The sequence below is a fragment of the Pinus tabuliformis genome, chromosome 3_1 (assembly GCF_031772625.1).
Source record: "Pinus tabuliformis cultivar Carrire ecotype Pingquan chromosome 3_1, CPIR1, whole genome shotgun sequence".
In the NCBI taxonomy this organism is placed as follows: Eukaryota; Viridiplantae; Streptophyta; class Pinopsida; order Pinales; family Pinaceae; genus Pinus; species Pinus tabuliformis.
Window position 1 is genome coordinate 661,931,678 of NC_142301.1, and position 5,789 is coordinate 661,937,466.

The window sequence follows — 5,789 nt, forward strand, 5'->3', positions numbered from 1 at the left end:
GTAGTAGTTGAAGAGTCATTAGGTAAAAAGTCACAAAGGAGAATGTCAAAGGTCACCCCACACTTTGCTATTTATAAAACCTCATAACTCATTGTACAAGCTTTTGATGGTCAAGCTTCCTATAAATGTATCTTAGAGAAAGTTTGAGTGTATTGTAGCAAGCCTTGGCCTTCTCCACTGTGCAGAGCTAATCCACTGTTGGAACTAGTGGTTGATCATGGTTGAATTGTATGATTAGATCTTTCACTCTTAATATAAGATTGCCAACATGTGTAATGCATATGTTGTTATTGTATTTCAATTGACTTGGTTGCTCTAGTTATTTACTTACACATGTATGGACTCTCTCTCTCTCTCTCCCTCTATATATATATATATATACAAATCAATTGACTTGGTTGCTCTTGTTATTTACTTACACATGTATGGACTCTCTCTATATATGTATATACAAATCTTGTGAGATGTGTTGTTAAAATTCGCACATACATATATAGAGAGTCATGTTGTTTTGGAATCCTTGTCTTATAACCCTTTAATTCTTAAGTTGTCTTGGAATTGAAAGGTCATAAGTACATCTCTTTAGAAAAAGAGGCGACAATGACTATAACATTCCACTGTTGGAACTAATAGTTGATTATGGTTGTATTGTATGATTGGATCTTTCACTTTTAATATAAGAGAGCCACCACTTTTCATGCATTTGTTGTTATTATATTTCCACTGTTTTGGTTGCTCTAATGATATATGTAGTTGTTTACTTACACATGTATGGACTCTATATATATATATATATATATAAACTTCGTGAAATGTGTTGTTAAACTTCATACATATATATGTACGAATCTTGTGAGATGTGCTGTTAAAATTCATACATATATATGTATGTACGAATCTTATGAGATGTGTTATTAAAATTCATACATATATATGTATGCACAAATCTTGTGAGATGTGCTGCTAAAATTCATACATATATATGTATGCACAAATCTTGTGAGATGTGCTGCTAAAATTCATACATACATATATAGTCATAAGTTGTCTTAGAATTATTGTCTTAAAACCAATCAATTCTTAAGTTGTCTAGGAATTAAAGGGTCACAAGTTGTCTTGAAATTCTTCCATTGAAGTTATATAAGAAAATTAGAGTTCTTGTAAATTTTCCTCTCTACATGAGAAGTTTTAGCCTTGGTTGATAATAATAGAACTAATTATGTAGTTTAGTCTTTATGTAGTTTTCTACATGAGAAGTTTTAGCCTTGGTTGATAATAATAGAACTAATTATGTAGTTTAGTCTTTATGTAGTTTTGGTGATAATAATAAAACTAATTATAATCAAAAGAAATGAAAAGTTAATCAAGAAATAATATATACATCACAAGCAATAATCAAAATAAGAGAAATCACCTAATATTTCCCAACACTAAGAAGTACTAAGATGTCTAACACTAACATAGTTACATCACACCTCATCAAAATCAGTCAACAATTGGGGGCGAGGGAATTAAAAATGGGATGTCTTTTGTTAATGGTATTGTTGCATAAGAAATCATGAGGCGATTCCATACATGAGGCAAAGAAAGGCTCTAAAAATTACCTTTTACGAATGAACATTCTTTCAAAGAAAACGGAAAACGGAAATTAACAAATAGAAACAGATGCTACTCTAGTGTGAAGCCCTAAAATCAACCATTGGAAATGGAAATTGGAAGGAGACCATCTTTAATTGTTTTAGAAGACTGGTGCACGGACACAACAGCTTCCCAGCATAATGCTGCTGCCCTTTCAACAAAAAAATAATTCCATTTTAGATAGTCGATAGTTAATATATGTTATGATTGAACTATGTGCAACACAGAAAAATGAAGACTAGAGAGAGACATCACCCAGGATTAAAAACTTTTGATTTTACTAGAATCTCACATTTTGCTCATCTCATTTCTGTAGCATGAGCCTTAAAAAAGGCATAAAAAAGGCATAAAACAGAGCTTAACTGTGAGAAGACAGAAAAATGAAGACTAGACAGAGGTATCATCGGGCATTCAAAACTTTTAATAGACTGAGCAAAAGCAAACATCAAGCTGGTGATTTTACTAAAAGCTCGAGAATTTGTTTTTTTTCCAAACATGAGGAAACTCAGAAATGCAAAGAACAGATTTCGATATGTTTCTATATATAGGGCTCAATGAAAAGCTATTGCACAGAACAGTTTCGTATATGCTTCCATATAAAGAGCTCGATGAATAAGGAATGCAAAGAACAGGTTTGGATATGTTTTTCTATATGAAGAGCTCAATGAAAAAGTAGATAAGCTTTAAAAAGGGACCCGACACACTTGTAAGGCTCACTAATTATAGTCCAAAATGATGAGAGAAGCCATTGGATTTAGAATTGAATCCAAATTTGGTAATAGGGTCTCTTATCTCCTGTAGTCCTGTGGTCTGGCATTTATAATTAAGAACGTGTGAACTTATATTAGAATACTATCTTAACATATTTTAATTTTACAGAAGCAAGAGTATAGTTTGGGGGTTGAGAAGCAAATGGGAGCCTCTGTTAACTAGAGTCTAAAAAGGGGACAATTACTAGTTTGGGGGTTGAGAAGCAAATGGGAGCCTCTGTTAACTAGAGTCTAAGAAAAGGGACAATTACTATTTATTGAAAACAAGACTCTTTACTAACGTTTCTTTTTCTAATCGATCAAGATAAAGTATACCCTCTACTACTACTGAGGGTGGATATTCTCACCAAAAATATAAGGTGAGCAAAGTTTACACCTGGACATAGAAACCGTTCCCCAAATATCCAGGACAGGCAGAGACTGAATCAAATGTCATATGATGGAACGGTTTTTTATTATTATATACATAAATACCACTATTCCACTAGGGATGGCAAAAATTTATTTAGACTTTACTATAATTTTAGATCGATTGAATTTTTTGGCTTTGAGATTAAGTCTGAACTTCACGTTAGCCTTGAACATCAACCAAACTCGATAAGCATTTATATTTCATATATCTTAAATATGGGTCATTTGTCAATTTTGAATCCTTTAGCTTAAGCACGTTAGATCAATCTTTTTTTTTTTGTAGGCTAGTGCGGGACCTTTACATTTTTCCAACATACAACATTATACACCTGCCGCAGCAGGACTCCAACATACAACATTATACACCTGCCGCAACATACAACATTATACACCTGCCGCAGCAGGACTCCAACATACAACATTATACACCTGCCGCAGCAGGACTCGAACCTGGGTGGGGTGCAACAGCCATCCGCCCCTACCATTACACCGTGCACCTCACGTTAGATCAATCTTTATATCATGGGCTTTGGCTATTTTAAATTCGGTAGATCCATGCTACCAATTCGCATGCAGATGTTTGCTCCTTCAGGTAGGCAATCCTACATTCATCTACAACATCATATGCAACATCAGATGGAGCTCACATGTGTTGTCATCATTAGGAGCTGTGCCCACACTACTTGCAAAAGGGAGAAGACAGCTTAAAATAAAGAATCACTAAGCCCATAGAAACCAACATTTCTGCTCAGTGTAATGATTTTCTCACCGATGACGTACATCATCTCCATAGTCTAACATGTGTAAAAAAATATAAGTGTTCCTCATAGCAGAATCTCTAAGATATCAAAACATCAAAAGGCAATTTTCATCTTACTAACCTAGTTGATAAGAAATATCAGGTTTAAAAGAGAAATTTAGAAAGATTCAAACAAAATACAACGAATAATACAGTGAGGGATCAGATAGTTTGCAAGTATAAAAGATCATGGTTTTTCATAAACACGGACCAAACTTGCATTCATCATTTCCCAGAGACACATACAAGAAACAACAAGAGAGCGAGCCATTAAATGGAGAAAAGTAAATCGATAAGGAAAAACACAGGAAACAAATACAGAAAAAAACACAAAACACAGAGCATAGCCTAGAGGTACAAAACAAGAAAATCCAGATTTGAATATGCCTAAAACAACAATAGACACATACAATCTCTCAGAACCCCCGTGTACAGGATCCAAGCCGATAATACAAAACAAAACACAAACCCCACTGTACAGGGATTAGGATCTATGCCGCAAGTACACAAAATCCACATAACAGAACACACAGCTCGCAATAGACCGTGTTCAGAAATACCTTATCAACTCCTGTATGGAGCGAGCACAAACGCCGAATCGCCACAAAGAACATATTTCCATCCAGGAATCAGAAACCTTGATCCCCGCTCGGCATGGTTGAACAGAGGAATCGCTCGCCTTATATAACCACTAGCCAAGGTATGGATTTAAAACCCTAGAATGGGTAGCTGTTTAAACCCTAACCCTAAATTACTCGTTAAGAGCGCTAGCTTCTAAAAATCGAAGCCTTCGAATTTTCGCAATCGAGAAGTGCATGTTTACACTGTCGGTGGAGAAACTTTTTACATGGAATGTCAAAAAAAAAAAACACTAAATAAATAAACAATACAGGGAAAAAAAATTATAAATTTAATATTATATTAATAATTGTGCTTAGTGATGCTTTACAGTTCAGGTTATAATCTACCAAAGTAAATATTTTTAAAATTTTGGTAAAAATAATGCAGTTCTCTATAATGAGATTTTTTGGAAGCTTTTTCGGTCAAAATCCAGTAGCAATTTATTGAAATGGCAAGTTTGATAGCTAGTTTCTGCACAATCAAAGCGTCCCAGGGGTTTTTCAGGGTGCTGAATCCAAATACGCAGTTAAAAAACCATTTTAACTGCAACAAATCAAGATTTAACCTCAATTTCTTCCGCCGGATTTGTCACCAAAATCTCCAAAAAGTCGCATTATAGACAACTCCAAAAATAATAAAATTGAATTTGTTATATTTTAATTTTGTTTTTATTAATAAAATTATTAATATTTTTTAGAGAAAATAAAATCATAATATACATATTACATTAAACAATCTAATATATAAGTAGTAAGTATAAATTAAGATCTATTTTATTTTATAATTAAAATAATAATTTCGTTTCTATATTCATGTTTAATTAATAAGTACATAAAAATTTAACACTTATAATATGACAAGATTGTAACCATAGATATTCACTCCACATTATCATGGATATTATAAATTTGTAATTAAGTTTTGTTACAATACGAGGGGCCCATACTATGGATTATCAATAACACATGGTCAAAAACCATAACTTATTTCACAATCAAAATATTTTACAAAAATATGACAATATTCTTAACTATGGCTATTCACCCTACTTTACTATGGATATTATTAAGTTGTAAATACCCTTTGTTACAATATCATGGCCCAATACCATGGTTTATCAATACAACAGGCCTAAAAATTATAACTTATTTTACAATCAAAATATTTTATTTAATTTGATATATATATATATATATATATATATATATATATGTGGAGTTGTCTTTAGTGCGACTTTTTACAGTGAGTTTTTCCAGTTTAATTTCTCTAAAATATGGCACGAATTTATTGAAATCACAAGCTTGATGGGTAATCTTGTGAAATTTATATTTACTTTTGAGATACTACTAAAAATGCTCCCATAGAAATTAAATCAAGGTTTTAATAAAATAAAAAATGAGAATATTTTTATATAGAGAGATGTGTGAAATGTATATAATATAGATAATATTATTATTAAGAACTAGGTCCATCTTAACTAAGGATCCACCGATGAGAGCAAATAAAGTGACTAACAATGATAGACGAAAGATGGCACATGATATTTTATG

General features: G+C 32.5%; 1 long non-coding RNA gene and 2 other non-coding genes across 3 annotated transcripts; all 3 read right to left on the bottom strand.

The window, feature by feature from the left end:
- Positions 1-3,040: 3,040 nt before the first annotated feature.
- LOC149188849 (uncharacterized) lies at positions 3,041-4,442 on the bottom strand. The gene is made up of 2 exons (XR_016255842.1): positions 4,179-4,442; positions 3,041-3,431 (listed from the first exon to the last, which is right to left on the bottom strand). It is a non-coding gene; the product is annotated as an uncharacterized LOC149188849 (long non-coding RNA).
- Positions 3,561-3,655, bottom strand: LOC149188850 (small nucleolar RNA R64/Z200 family). Its single transcript, XR_016256650.1, has one exon. It is a non-coding gene; the product is annotated as a small nucleolar RNA R64/Z200 family (small nucleolar RNA).
- On the bottom strand, positions 3,777-3,852 carry LOC149188851 (small nucleolar RNA SNORD18). Its single transcript, XR_016256610.1, has one exon. It is a non-coding gene; the product is annotated as a small nucleolar RNA SNORD18 (small nucleolar RNA).
- Positions 4,443-5,789: the final 1,347 nt, after the last annotated feature.